The 15786-nt window shown below is 50.0% G+C and overlaps 1 protein-coding gene across 6 annotated transcripts in view; it reads right to left on the bottom strand.

Moving 5' to 3' along the window:
* The window catches only part of ZBTB7C (zinc finger and BTB domain containing 7C), a 325652-nt gene that overhangs the window by 14524 nt on the left and 295342 nt on the right, over window positions 1-15786 (bottom strand). Inside the window, exon 1 of one of the 6 annotated variants that reach the window (XM_074340006.1) lies at window positions 10348-10765. The exons of the other annotated variants lie outside the window; for them this stretch is intronic. The gene's annotated coding sequence lies outside the window, so the exon portion shown is untranslated. Of the gene's footprint in view, window positions 1-10347; window positions 10766-15786 lie in introns of those variants that run through there. 6 annotated transcript variants of the gene reach the window in all.

Genomic DNA, 15786 nt, shown 5'->3' with positions numbered 1-15786 from the left:
CCACCACCGCCTTCACAGAAGGCTTCCCTTCCACCAGGAAGCCCGCCCTCTTCCCTCTCAACTTTTCCAAATCCCACCGGCCATGCAGAGCCCAGCTCACAAACGGGCTTTTCACTGTGCCACGGGGTCTTTTCCTGGACCCCACAGGCTCTTGGGGTTGGGCTTCTCATGGGGCAGTTGGCGTGTGCTATTTAGCAAAGGCTGTGGACGCTTCTTGTGGGCGTGATTTCACCGAATTCCACTATGCTAACGTGCAATGGGGGACAGCAGGGTGGACAGACACATGACACTCAACTGCTCTGTGAGTGACGGGATGGCATCCGCACTTCCACAGCGTCTGCGGGTCAAGGGCCCGAGGAGGGGTGTTCTCTCATGACTCAGTGTGGCTGCTGGGAAAATGCTCTGGTTTATGTCACAAATCCTATGACTCCTGCTACACACTAACATTTGGCTACTATTGGCTACGGTTACAGGCTGAGTCGTGTCTCCCTCCAAATTCATAGGTTGAAACCCTAACCTCCAGTTATCTCAGCATGTGATTGTGTTTGGAGGTAGGACCTTTAAAGAGGTGATTAAGGTTAAAATAATGTCATCTGAGTGGGTCCTAATGCTGTATGACTGGTGTCCTTCTAAAAGATTAGGACACAGATACACAGAGGGAAGACCACGGGAGGACACAGGGAGAAGACGGCCATCTACAAGCCAAGGAGAGAGGCCTCAGAAGAAACCAACCCTGCCTACACCTTCATCTTGGACTTCTATCTTCCAGAACTGTGTCCCCCCGAAATTTCTGTTGTTTAAGGCACACCATCTGCGGCACTTTGTTGTGGCAGCCCAAGCACACTGGTACAGCTACCAGGAATCTTAAGACCCATTTTTGTGGCCCATTTTTAGGGCATATGTTTTGCCTTCTGACCTTCCTCTGGTTTCACCTTAGTTGGTTGGTGAAAGTTTCCTTTCATGTTTGATCTTTTTTTCCCTTTGAAATCCTGACATCCTATGTATGTATGTCTGTGAGCCGTGTCACCTATACATAAACATTTAACTTCAATATTAAATTCCAGTGCATCGTTAGTTATTGATCATGTCTGTCTTCCGTTACCCTCAGGGAATCCTATCTCCCACAGGGAGAAGCCCCTCTGAGACACCTCCGCATTGTACATGTTAAACATCAAGTGGAGCCAGTGGAGCCACTGGGAGGGAGACGCGTAGGACAGGGCAACAGGCACGCCCTCCCTTCAGGGAGCCAAACACCCGCAGATTCAACCTGGACAAAAAGCCACCTCACTGTCCATGCCAGAGCACGGAGGGCCCTTCTCCTGAGGGCAGAGCTTGATCGTGACCCATGGATAAATCCTTGCAGAGGTCTGGTCCTTACCCTGGTGCAAGTACAGTGGGGAGAAAACAAAAAGAAAACCAAAATCTGAAAGGCCCATGTCCCAGTGGGAAGAGCGTTGGGGAGCCTCACACATTTATCTTATGGATGTTTCTGCCCTGGGAAGGCAGATGCAGTGGGAGGGGGCAGAAACGGGATGAGCCAGTTCCACCATATGTGCCCCCATTGAGGGCTGCAGGCCCCAGGGACCTGGGGGGGGGGGCAGGGCCCTGGGCGCTCCTCCTCCCTCCCCCGTTCTCCATCCCTGAGCAATCCCACCGGGGCAGGTGCTCAGGAGATTTCCCAGAACGAATGAATGCCTCATTTCTTCCCTGCCTTCTCATCTGTAAAAAGGCCAGAGACCCCACAGGCCACGCATTTGTTTCCTCAGTAGTCATTGGGTTTCTCCCTGTGCCAGGCACTGGGGCTGCACAGAGAGCAGACCAAGAAAGCTCTGCTCTAACAGAGCTCACAGGGACATAACTACGCGAAAGATCTAGCAAGATGCACCAAAGAGGAGTGAGATCCCACTACACACATCAGAAGGGCTAAAATCACCAAGAGTGGCAACGCCAAATGCTGGTGAGGGTGTGAAGAAACTGGATCCCTCAAACATGGCTGGTGGGCATGTAAATGATACAGTCATTCTGGAAAACAACTTAGCAGTTTCTTTAAAAACTAAATATGTATTGAGGAAATGACACTGTTTTCTAATTCCCATGAAGCCCCAGAGGGACCCTCTCATCTGAAAAGACTGTGAATGAAATGCCCCTCTGACTGTTAAGTAAACCCTCAGGGAATTAGAGCCACGTTTTCTTGCTTGCTTATTCCTTTAAAGACAAAAATGTTCTTAAACATTTTTTATTTTTGGGGTGCAGGGGGGTAATTCCCACAATTCCGTAAGCTTTCCCCCACCTTCTTACATAGAGGAGCTGAACCCATTGGACCGGGTTTTGGTGGTCAGTGTCTCATCCCAGCTCACTGAGGGATGGAGACTGCTGTCTCTTAGGCCAAATGTCCCGTCTCAGTGCTTTTGCAGCCATGTTGGCTTGAGACTGGGAATCAGGAACCCATAGCTGTGAGACTTTGGGAAGCTGCTCCAGCTCTCTGGGCTCCTGTGGCCATCTCGTCATTGGTGGCCATGGGAAATCTAATAACCAGTATCACGACCGTGAAAAGCTAGAAGCGCGAAGTGGGTCGGGATAAGAAGGTGACAACAGGCCTGGGTGACCCTGGACTCAAAGGCTGGTCTGCCCACTGCGGCCTGGTCTGGAGCCTTTGTCTCATTCCTGGTGGAGGGGATGTAACTGTGCAGCTGGGGGCTGTTTTTCTAGGCAGGAGGCCCGGCTGCCTTTGCTGTTTCATTGTCTCTGGGAAGAAGTGCCCCCGTCCTGCTCTCTGGGAGCTTCCCTGGTGATCCTAAGAAGACTCCTGTGCCCTGGAGGGCCCAGACAGCAGTGTCCCAAAGGGGTGGCGAGGCCCTCCCTCCCCTTGCCCAAGCCAGGGCCGTTCTGTCTCCAAGAATAACACACTCAGGAAAGAGAATTACACACACACACACACACACACACACACACACACACACACATCAAACAAACACCTCTGAACATCCAGGAGTGGCTTGATGCAAAATACGAACCTCTGGTAGAAAGGGGATAGAAAAGCATATACAGATAGATCAGAAAAAAAGAGGCAGGAGGGAAAGAGAGGCAGAGAAGCTTAGAAATGGAAGGAGGTTCAAGAGGAAGAATGCAGAGCTGGTGAAACCTTTTCAGGTGTGGTCACCATTCCAGAGGTTATGAGTTCTTCCGCAGCTGCCCTCGGCCTCTGCCCTCAGCGGAAGGTTCTAGAGCTCAGGCATGTCCAAGGAGCCCTGCCTGCCAAAGGCAGCACTTCTCATCTCTGGCCTTGGTTTATTCACCTGTAAAATGAGAACATTTCTAGGCTCAACTGTCTGCCTCGGTTCCCCTCTCTCCCTACCAAGGGAAGGGGTCTTGCCCTCAGTTTACCAGCTAATGACAAGGAGGTAGTGCTTCTCTGAGAGGAACAGAGAAGGGATGAGGGTGGGGGTGGGGAGATCGGAAGGGGTGCGAGGGCCTTCACCCCACAGCAACGCATGACAGAAACCTGGCTCTAGAAGTCCTCCAGTATTAGTTTCTGGAGTGTGATTTGAGTTTTGTTCTTATTTTTGTCCCATTCTAATCACCAAATGAAGCAAACATACCGAGCCGGATTTATAATGATCAATACTAGCTATCATTTATTGACTGCCTATAACATGTCAGCCATCACACCTCTAATCCTTTCTCAACCAGCGCACTTCTGAATAGTACATATTTGTAGCAACACCTACAATTTAGGGAGAAAGAAAAGGTATGGAGAGGGTGACTCGCCCCCATGCCACAAGCCAGCAAGCGTCTGGCCCAGGATTTGAATTTTCCTCCCACACCTCCAAAAAGTTGTCTCTTACTTTAGAGATTTGATCAGAGCCGGTGCTGAGGGAGGTACACCAGAGAGCCGAGACCCATGCATGTCGGTGGGTGGTGGGGGTTTGGCTCAGTGCCGAGAGCACATGAGAGCTATGGACAGAAAGCCACGAGACCCTGTGGGCTGGGGGCCCTCAGGAAGAGGGGCCATGTCTGAGCTTGAAGGATAGAGAAGATTTTGTTAGGTAGAAGGGAGAAGGCTTTGGGTTTCCATAGTCCCCGCTGTAAATGTGTTTACGCTGGACCCTGAGTGGGATTGCCTAAGGAGCTGTTCTCAGCCAGCACGTGTCTGAGGTTGGTTGACAGCCATCTGACCAGAGAGGGCCCACGCTAAGGGATGGAGGGAGAGGGCTCTGCTCTGGGACAGCCTGGGAACACACCTGGCTCCCCCACTGAGGCCTCTGAGACTGGGTATTTCCATCGTTGAGCTCAGTTTCTTCATCTGCATAATGGGATAATAATAGTGTGACCTCGCAGAGCTGCTGTGCAGATCAAATGAGCGAAGGCACATAAAGTGCCTCCTGGTACATTGTAGGTGCTCAACCAATGTTAGCAATTATGAAGTCCAGGAAGGACACAGACTCTGCCTAATAGGTGTCTTAGCAGAGGGAGGTGGGACCATCCTGGGAACCAACTTGCCTTCCTCATAGTTTTGCAGAGATCCACACGATGAAAGCAAAGACACTGAGCACGGCCCATACGAGCTCCAGGGCCACCTTTGACACCTGTAGCGCATTGCATCAAGGTTCGTTCATACCTCCTGTCTCATGTACTCCTAGGAGGCAGGCAAGGCTGGTATCCACTTTATGCTCCTTGTATAGATGAGGAAAATGAGGCACAGAGAGGAAAGGTCACACGGCAAATCAGTGTCAGAGCTAGAACTAGAAGTAGGGTGTTCTGATGCCTATGACCTCAGCCTATGCCCTTAGCCGTGTGCTGGGTTGCCTAGCTAATAGGAGACCCATGTTATAGGAGTGGTTTTACCAGGAACATGAAGTGCAGGGGTATAGGTACATTATACACTCCTGCTGTTCTCAGTTTGCCTATCTGGAAAACGGGGAAGTAACTGTGAATAATTGCCCTTGCTCAGGGCAGGTCTGTTTCTTTTATGTCTGTGTCATCCCCGGGATGCCATTAAGACCCTGATAAATGAGAGCATTATTATGATTCCCATTTGGTGGGGATCAGAGAGGCTAAGGGATTTGCCCCAAGTCACACAGCTAGGAAACATCAAGACAGGAATTTGATTTCTGAGTCCCACCTCTTTCCTGTCCTCCCCAGCTGCCTTGGTGGTGTGACTTTCGGGACAATTTTATTGCTATGATCCACAAGTCCAACGCCTTCCTGAATCCTGCTCAGCTCAGCAAATCTGGGGCTCAGAAGGATGCTTGTGTCTGCCAAATCCCCATGGCAGGCTGGCCCCAGCCGGCAGACTCCTACTACCCTGGGAGTGGCCTCACTGTTTCCAGCCTCCAGCTTTCCTGCTCCCCCTGCCCCCCAGTCTGCAGCTTCAAAGCCACCTGGCAGAATTAGTGGCTGTGGTGAGGGCGAGGGGGGCTGCACAGGAGCAGAGAGGGGTTGGGTTCTCTTTCAGACTTGGGAATGAGGTGGGGCAGCAGCTACCTGTATCCTTTGAGCAGGTTCTTACTTAGTCCCTGTGGTTGTGTAGGCACTGAAACCCAAAAGGGAGTGGTGGGCAGGAGCCAGGGCAGGGAGGTCTGGCCCAAGCAGCTGGCCAGCCCTGAGGATCTCTGCTGGGCGCGCCCCGCCCTGCCCTTGGCAGTTCCCCTAAGCAGGGCAGCCACACCCCTTGGCCCCAGAATGCCCTGGAGCCTCAGCTGCCCCAGAGGTCGGGGCCAGACGTGTGGGCTGGGAGGCTGGGCAGGGCCACCTCAACTTCCAGCCTGCACCCCACCTGCCAGAGCATCCCAAGCAGAGCACCCACAGCTGGGTGAAGCTGGCCCCCCGCTCTGCCACCCTGCCAGGACATGCCCGGAGTCCATAGTCCCCAGCTTGCCTCAAGCCTAGGACCTGGAGCTGGTTGGTTTCTGTGAAAGAAGCTCTGAGCTTCCCTCCTCCACCAGAGGTCCCCTTACAGCTGGAATGCAGCCCCACTCTGACTCACAACACTGTGCTCCCCCTTTGTTCCCCGCCCCATGCCTAGTCCCCCCACCCACAGAACAAGATGTGAGGGCCAGCGCACAAGCCAGGTCTGACGGGCAGGCACTCCTGGGTCTTTGCCCCAGTCACAGACAGGTTTTCTCAGTGTCCCTACACCTGGGGGCTTGAGTGTTTTTCTCCTATGACCAGAACTGCTCCTTGTTCTCTGCTGAAGCCCCAAGTTAACAGTACCACAGGCCTGTTGAGCTTTATACTCAGAAAAGCTTGTTCACATCTCCTTTTCTCCATACATTTTCCCAGGATCCCTGGGTACGGATGGAATTATTTGGCCTGCTTTTCTGAGGAGACACCTAAACTCGCACTGGTGAACCCACTTGCCCAAGGTCACAGCACTAGGGAAGGGAAAGCATTCCCAGACCTCCTGACGTGCAGCCCAGACTCTGTCCACTGCACCACACTGTATCCCTGGCCATCTGCCCCCCGACCCCCATCATCACCACTTCCATCCCCCCATCATCAGCACTTCCACCCCCCCATCATCACCACTTCCATCCCCCCATCATCACCACTTCCACCCCCCCATCATCACCACTTCCATCCCCCATCATCACCACTTCCACCTCCCCCATCATCAGCACTTCCACCCCCATCATCACCACTTCCACCCCCATCATCACCACTTCCACCTCCCCATCATCACCACTTCCATCCCCCATCATCAGCACTTCCACCCCCATCATCACCACTTCCATCCCCCATCATCAGCACTTCCACCCCCATCATCACCACTTCCATCCCCCATCATCACCACTTCCACCTCCCCCATCATCAGCACTTCCACCCCCATCATCACCACTTCCACCCCCATCATCACCACTTCCACCTCCCCATCATCACCACTTCCATCCCCCATCATCAGCACTTCCACCCCCATCATCAGCACTTCCATCCCCCATCATCAGCACTTCCACCCCCATCATCACCACTTCCACCTCCCCCATCATCACCACTTCCATCCCCCATCATCAGCACTTCCACCCCCATCATCACCACTTCCATCCCCATCATCAGCACTTCCACCCCCCATCATCACCACTTCCATCCCCCATCATCACCACTTCCACCCCCATCATCACCACTTCCACCCCCATCATCACCACTTCCATCCCCCATCATCACCACTTCCACCCCCATCATCACCACTTCCATCCCCCATCATCACCACTTCCACCTCCCCCATCATCAGCACTTCCCCCCCCCCATCATCAGCCCTTCCATCCCCCCCATCATCACCACTTCCACCTCCCCCACACCCGCATTGGTTTGGTTTTATCAGAAGAAGGTCTAGGACCACCCACCGGGGTTTGGAGTAGGTACAAAAGCCAGGCAGGCTTCTCTCTCCCTCATCCCTTACAGAGATGAAACACACACTTGGGACAGACTGGAGGGGTACTGCCAAAGGTGGCCAGACAGATGGAGGAGGAAAAGTGAGGGGCAGCTCCACATCTGGGCTTTGGTGATGGGGGGCGGGGGTGAGTCTGAGCTGTTTCCTCACCCACTAGAGAAACCCCTTTCTCTTCACAGCAGCTACTCGCCAGGAACCCAAAGTAGGGGTGCTGGAGCCCCTGCCACCCTGTCCCTCGCCTGAGGGGTGGCTTAGAGCCTTTTTCTTTTCAAAGCACTTCACCTCCTGGATGACACGTGAGGCCAGTATTACACCCATTTTATACATAAAGAAATACAAGTTAAGTGAGGTTACGGTCACAGCACAGTGTGGTTAAATGACTGCGGGACAACTCACATGTCTCCTGAGGCCACTGATATTTCTCCTGTCCGGTAACCAGGAAAGATAGAAAGCGTAGGTTCTCTAAGCCTCGGCAGGCAAGGATGTCCCTCCCTTGCCAGTGAGCTGGAGGGAATGAGGGCTGGCAGGGCACGCCTGTGGGGAGGGTCCCACTGCCTATGGCTGGTGCTCTGGTGGGCTGGCCCGACAAATAAAGTGGGGCTCCTTCAAGCTGTTGTTCTTTAATTATTTATTTATCCTTTATTTATTAGAGGGTGAGGTGGGCGGAAGGGGGAGACTTGTTTCCTTTTAAGAAAAATTGCATACCTCTTTATGTTCAAAATAAAGGATTTACTACTCATGTTTATTACAGGCGATTTCCTGAGCCTGAAACCTCCCTGGGAGGCTTATTAAACCTTATTAAACCACTGAAAATTTATATAATAAAATAAATCACTCGTCTCCCATAAACAGCCTCGGCCGGGTACTACTGTGTTTCCGAATCCCGCTCCCTCTGGCTGCCTTTTCAGGAGGGGTCCTGGCTGGTCTGCTGTCCTCCCTGCAGTCACACCCTCACTGGGGGTGGGAGCTGGGGGCCACACAGGAGCCACGGGGGTGCTGTTCTTTTTAGTGTTTCTACCCAAAGACCCCAGCTCCTGTGAAGGAGTGGGAATGGCTTCGGTTTTGCTAGTTGTTCAACGGTTGTGTGTGGACACCTGGGTTAAGTGGCATTTTGACCTTCCTGGGGATATTTTATTCTCTTATAGAAGGCACCAAAGCAGCTGCACCCCTGGCCAGCCTCTGAGTGTGCTCTGCCCACAGGCCACTGTCCCAGGGCCTCCCAGGGCGGTGCCATGGCCACCAAGCCAGGGGGCTTCACAGTGGGAGGAGGGAAGGTGGGGGCCAGCGAGAGGGCAGCAGCTGGAGTAGAGAAGGCCGAGTTCTGTTTTGGGAAAAAGCGTGAGGTGTAAGGGCTGAGAAATGGTCCGGTGTGCAGTGTGCACTTACGGTTCACCTCTGCCCTGTGCCTGAGTTACAGGTGACCCTGGACCAGCTAGGTTCCCTCTCTGAGCTTGTTTCTTCCTTAATGTGAGGCTGGGAGCCTGTGAAGCTGCTTTGCTGCCCACACCCTCTGTGGTTCTGTGATGTTCGCCAGCTAATCCACTTCAATATTTTGGTCCCAGGGTGGATCCTTGGATTCCAAGGTCATGATCAGCTCAACTTCTGCTATCAACTTCTGCTGCACCAGACAGTGAGTTTCCTGACTCAGCCTAATCCCCTCACCCTGGCCTCCCCCATGGAGCTCAGGGGTGCTGCCCGGTTACAGAAGGGAAACGATGTGAACGCACATTGAGCTTCCAGAGGACGGTTTTCTAAAGTCAGAGTGGGAGCAGCATTTGGCCACACCAGGCAGAGTGATGGAGATGCGACAGGTTGGTAAAAAGGGCTCCATGTGCTCCCTCCCCTGGCCCCTGAGGGAGGCGAGGAGGCCAGTCCTGACTTATGCTCCTGAGTCTCACACAGCGGCCAAGGACGGCTGTGGAGCTTGGCAGTGGCTACAGCACTGTCTGGAAGCTGCTTCTCTAGAATGTACACAAATTCATTACCAACAATGCCCCAGGCCCTGTATGTGTGGGAGGGACAGGGGCTGGGGAGGGAGCAGACAGGGACCAACTTGACAGAGATACAACATATGGGAGACGAAGGGTTAATTCTGAGTTTCCTCCAACTGACAGCAACAGAATCAAATTAGAAACAGAGAGTCAGTGAGTGCCAGTTAAATATTTGGGTCGGGGCTCTCGTTTAGTCCTCCCCAAAACCCCATGAGGTAGGCACTGTTATCACCAATACCCCAGTTTTCAAATGGGGAAACTGAGACAGAGCTGGATCTTGAACCCCAGCAGCCAGTCCCCAGGTTTCCTCAGGGAAACCCATTTTGCTCAGGGCTGGAGAAATGGGGGTGACAGGGGCGGGATTCCTGGCCTTCAGAACTCACAGAAGAGTGGGAGACAGACAAGTAAAGATGAGACCTAACACTACTGCTAAGTGTGAGCCCAGAGGTGTGGACAGGGCCTCTTGGAAGCAGGGCCAGGAGGCAAGGGCTCTGCTGGGTCAGGCAGAAGATGCCACTGAGAATGGGATGCTGGAGCTGAGCTCTACGGCTCCCAGGCAGCCAGGAGTGTGGGGCAGAGGTAGGAGAACATTCCAGAAAAGAGAACAGTGTGTAGAAATTAAGGCACAGTCTATGAAGTGATCCCCTAGGATTAAAAGAGAATTAAATGACATATGGAATAAAAAAGTAGGTAAGTCCAAAAAAAAAAAAGGAAAGAAAGAAAAAGAAAGAAAAAAAGAAAGAAAGGCACAGAAGCTTGAGCTTAGCATAGTAGGAGCAGCAAATAACAGGATGCTGGTTTCCGAGGGAGAGGCTTGGTGAGTTCAGAGAGGCAAGTGAGGCCATGAAAGGAAGTCAGGGAAGGTTCTGGATGGGAGAGAAATCTGCTGGGCGCTGCATTTGGACAGTGTCAGCACTAGGCTGTCCTGGAGAAGGCAGGGAAGGCTGGAAACCAGCTGGAAGGTTGTACCTTTAGGCCCATGAAGCTGTTCTTCATTACTCACAGCCGTGCCCCTGCCCTTCTCCCTGCCCCAGACGTCTGGGTGGGATCGGTGCCCAGGGGCTCCAGTGGGGGAGGGAGCTGTGGGAGGAAGGAGGGCAGAGTCACACTCCAAGGCCTCATCCAGGCGGCGGGTGTCCTACTTATGCCTGGGCCCTCGGAAAACACCTCTGCCTCTCTCGGCCATTGCGCACTTTAATTTGGAGACAAGGCTCAGCTCAGCGGCCCAGCGGGTGTCCTCCAGGATCCCAGCGCTGCCTGTGTTTTCCAAAGGAACTGAAACCTCACATTTGCCTCCAAACTTTCCCTTCTCTTCTAAGTAGATGCCATCCACCACGAGAACCGCCTGGCATTTGGCTGGGAAGATTGAACTGGAAGCGTGCAATTTTCAGGCTTAATTGCACAGTTACATATAATATTATAATATAACTTTTATTGCGCTGAGAAAGTCCAAGCATTTCCTCTTCCTATTTATACTTGAGCTCAGTCCCTCCTCTGCTGTAATTTCCCGCCTTGCCCATTGCAGAAGCTGACGGCTATTTGGTTCCAGGGCAATTGGGATGCGAGTGGAAACTCAATTAACAAATGTTATTGATCACTCACTGTATGCTTGTCCGGGGTTTCATGCTCTGTGGGGTTTTAAACAAGACCTCAGACCTGTTTTGAAGGGGCTTCTGGCTTCACTGAGCAGGTAAGACTAACCCACAATGCATGCAGTAAGTCCTCTCTTAAAGTTGTCAACAGGTTCTTGAAACTGCAATGAAATGACCTATGGAGAAATGACGTATAACGAAACCAAGTTTACCATAGGCTAATTGATATTAATAAGAGTGACATTCCTACGGCCTCTCATCAGCGTTACAGTGAAACAACAGTGAATGCAACGATGTTATTTGAGGACCTGCTGTAGGAGAGGGAAATAGGAACCAAGAAGGAATCCATGGAGGCTGGGTCGTATCGTCAGGGATGTGGGAGCCTGTAAGTGACAGGTGGGTGTCTGGGTTATACAGCTGTCTAGGCAGGACTCCACTGCTAGGCCACAGTGATGGAAAGACCGCACGGTGGTCACAGCAAGCACCCCCATTAAAGCATCACCAGAGAACCCCGCTTCCCCTGTATGTTCAGTTTTCCCAGTGCACCTCTCAGGGGCAGGGGCCTTTCTCTCCCCTGCCAATCTGCCCCCAGCCACAGGAGCCCAGCACCAAGGACTAGACTCTTCCACAGCTTCTGGGGAGGGTGCCTCACCTGTCAGCACTTCACAAAGTAACTACCCCCCCTCCCCCACCCCCAACACACACACCTCCCATGACTCAGCATCCATTTGCACTGAGAAGGAAAATATTCTCAAGGCACAAGAATCCCCCAACCCCACTTCCCAGCCCAAAGAAGCCTGGCTGATCCACTGATGAGCTGGAATGCGCTCAGTGATTTCCTCAAACCCAGGAATTCTGGTCCCCCTTTGAAGTCTTAAGATCAAAAATGTTGAATAAGAAATACAAAGTTAGAAAAGAGTTGGCAAAAACAGTCATTATTTGCAGAGGATATGATTGGATACTTTCCTATGCAAACAACAGACAATTTTAAAAATTGGTTAGAGGATCCCATTTACTTGGCAACGAAAATAGATACAACACCTAGGAATACGCTCACAAGAAATGCATAGAATCCATACAAAGAAAGTTTTCAAACATGACCGAAGACTTACATGGAAAGCACACCCTGCCCTTGGATAGGGAGCCACAATGTTGTAAACATGCCAATTTTCTCTAAATCAATACAATATGGTCCCAATAAAACTATCAGCCAGAATTTCTATTGAAAGTAGATAAGTTGACTGTAAAGTTCATATAGAAAAATAATAAGCATTTAAGAATAGCCAAGAGAGTTTTGAAACAGATGAGTAATGGGAGTGGGAGGATTAGACTTACAAGATATGAAAGCACATTATAAAGCCATAAAATAAAATATTTGGTGCTGGATCACGAGCAGAGAGATAGGTCAACAGAAAGTCATAGACAGTCCATAAATAGACTCATAAGTTCATAGATAGAAGAATTTAGCATATGATAAAGGTGGGATTTCAAATTTTATTTTAATATGGATTTTTAAAGTATTAATAAATAACATTGGGACAACTGGCCAAGCATGTAGGAAACAAAACAAAACAAAACAAAACAAAACTTGTATCCCTTCCTCACTCCTCATACCAAAATAAATGACTGGTAAAGATGTAAAAGTTAAAAGAAAAGTCATTAAAAGAAAATATTGGAGAATTGTTTTATAATTTCAAAGGGAAATGCTGTTCTAAATAAGACAGAAAATCCAGAAGCCATAAAAGATTGATAAGTTTGACTAAATAATGACTTAAAAATTCGTGCACATCAATAATTCCCTAACAAAATCAAGACACAAATAGCTGGGAAAAATACTGGCAAAACATATGATGAAAGGCTAATTTCCTTTATAGAGAGAGCTTATATTAAATCAGGAAAAGACCTATAGCTTGCTAGAAAAATTGGCAAAAAACATGAACAGGATCACAGAAGAATAAAACACAAATAGATTTTAAATTTGTGAAAAATGCTCAACATCACTTAGCATAAAAGAGATGAAAATTAAATAGATTTTAATTTTCACCTATCAGATGGGCAAAATAAAAAATTTTGATGATCCAGAAATTTCCCTTCCAGATATTTATCATAAAGTTTTCTTATTACATGTACTCAACTTCTGTTAAAAAAAAAAAAAAAAAATTATCAGGGGCCGGCCCCGTGGCTCAGGCGGTTGAAGCTCCGTGCTCCTAACTCCAAAGGCTGCCAGTTCGATTCCCACATGGGCCAGTGGGCTCTCAACCACAAGATTGCTGGTTCAACTCCTCGAATCCCGCAAGGGATGGTGGGCTCCCCGCTGCAACTAAGATTGAACACGGCACCTTGAGCTGAGCTGCCGCTGAGCTCCCAGATGGCTCAGTTGGTTGGAGCGCGTCCTCTCAACCACAAGGTTGCTGGTTTGGCTCCCGCAAGGGATGGTGGGCTCCCCGCTGCAACTAAGATTGAACACGGCACCTTGAGCTGAGCTGCCGCTGAGCTCCCAGATGGCTCAGTTGGTTGGAGCGCGTCCTCTCAACCACAAGGTTGCTGGTTTGGCTCCCGCAAGGGATGGTGGGGCGTCCTCTCAACCACAAGGTTGCTGGTTTGGCTCCCGCAAGGGATGGTGGGCTGCCCCCCCTGCAACTAGCAACGGCAACTGGACCTGGAGCTGAGCTGCGCCCTCCACAACTAAGACTGAAAGGACAACGACTTGACTTGGAAAAAAGAAAGTCCTGGAAGTACACACTGTTCCCCAATAAAAGTCATGTTCCCCATTTCCAATAAAGTCTTTAAAAAAATCATCCCTGCAACATTCATTCTATAACTAAAGAAAACAAACAATGTGTTCACTAATGGGGGGCTGGCTATCTAGATCCATCACAGAAAATACTATGCAGCCATTAAAAAGAATGAGGCAAAAAAAAAGAATGAGGGAATCTGTATATGGATATATGTGTATAGAGAACTGTCTCTAAGATTGCACTGCAAAGCATGCGGCATAGTGCATGCTTTGTTACCACGTTTGGAAAGAAAAAAATGACCATGTGCATATATTTGTTTGTGGATGCATGGGCTATCTTTGGAGAGAGACACTAAAAATGGGTTACATGTTCTTTCTGAGACGGGGGTGGAGAGCTGCCAGCGAATGGTTGAAGGTAGATTTATTTTCCTATATATTCTCTTTGGTGATATTTGAATTTGAAAGTCATTACTATTAAAAATATTTAATGATTTGGATTCTCTCTCTTCTTTCACATTCCTAAATCTTCTTTGGGATTTTGGGTGATGTCTGATCACCGCCGGTTTGTTCTGGGCCTATCCGCTATTCGATGTCAGTTTTTCTGTCTGTAAAATGGAGTTAATGACACTGGGCTGTCTATCTCATAGGTGGTCGTGAGGATCAGGTGAGAACTGGATAAGAACAGGCTCTGGCTGCCATCAAGTCCTGCAGGATACAACTGTAGGATATTGGGGTGGCCATCTTCTGTCTAACACCCCCCTACCGTATAACAATATTTCTGTGGCCAGCAAGGCAGACCATTCACGAGAACTGGATTCTCCAGTAGTGGAAGAAACAGAAACACCTACGCGTATTTCACATCTATTAACTCATTTCTTACATTCCTTTTACAGATGTGGTCACTGAGCTCTGAAAGGATTGAAGTGACCCACTCAAGGTGCCCAGATAGTAAGAGGCTGAGTTTCCCCACCTAGACCCCGTCATTTCTTTACTCCAGAACTTTTGATGACTCCCTTTAGGGGACCCCATTGTAGTTTTCCCATCTCGGTCCTTCATAGTCTGGTCTTGACCTTATTTCCTAGTGCTCTCTGACCTGGACTCTCTCTTGAGAGCTGGCCTGTACACGGCCTCCGAACACACCATGCTGGTTTCAGCCTCTGTGCCCGGTCCTTTGATCTGCCACACCTCTACTCCCACCTCGCTTGTCATCCCACTGTCTTCCAGACCCTGTTTGAGCCTGACTTCTTCCCTACACCCTCCCCCTCTAACCCAAGGTAACTTTTCACCGGTAACCAGCCTCCAGCATGGCCCCCAATGGCGCTCACTTCCTGGTATTCACAGCTGTGTCACTTCCTCCTACTTTGTCTCAGCATTGGTCTGTGTGATCACAGGAAACGGGAAAGTGATGGTGTGACACTTCCAAAGCTAGATGATAATAGACATTGCCACTTTTGTCTTGCTTTGTCTTGGAACTCTTGCTGTGGGAGAAACCAATGACCATGTTGTGAGACACTCAAGCAGCCATCGAGATGTCCAAAGGAGGAGAAACTGAGGCCTCCTCCAACCGGCACCAACATGCCAGCTGCTGAGTGAGACATCTGGGAAGCAGGTCTTTCGCTCCAACCAAGCCTCAGATGATTAACCTCATGGGGAAACTCTGAGTCAACTCTCTAGCTGAGCTGCTCCTAAGCTCCTGACTATGAAAGTCATGAAACTAATCAATGTTAATTGTTGTTTGAAGCTGCTCAAGTTTGGGGGCATGTTTGTTACACAGTAACAACTAACTAATAATGCTCTTAACCCCTTGAGGAGTTAGGACCTTACCCCTTGGCCCTTGCCCATTCACTGTCTCACCTAGCTTTTCATGTGTATAATCTTGTCTCCCCCCAAAACAATAAACATGTGTGGTTTCTAATTCCCCTATATCCCCCATCATGCCTAGTGGGGGGTGCTGGGAACAGAGGGAGAGAGTCACATGGTTTTTCTAGCTCACTGTGATCGGAAGGCAGGTAACACCACAGCACACAAATGCCACAGTACACAAAAGGCCACACTACACAAATGCACAAATGCTTCCTG

The sequence above is a fragment of the Rhinolophus sinicus genome, linkage group LG09 (assembly GCF_036562045.2).
Source record: "Rhinolophus sinicus isolate RSC01 linkage group LG09, ASM3656204v1, whole genome shotgun sequence".
Lineage (NCBI taxonomy): Eukaryota > Metazoa > Chordata > Mammalia > Chiroptera > Rhinolophidae > Rhinolophus > Rhinolophus sinicus.
This window is presented reverse-complemented; position numbering and strand designations above follow the sequence as displayed.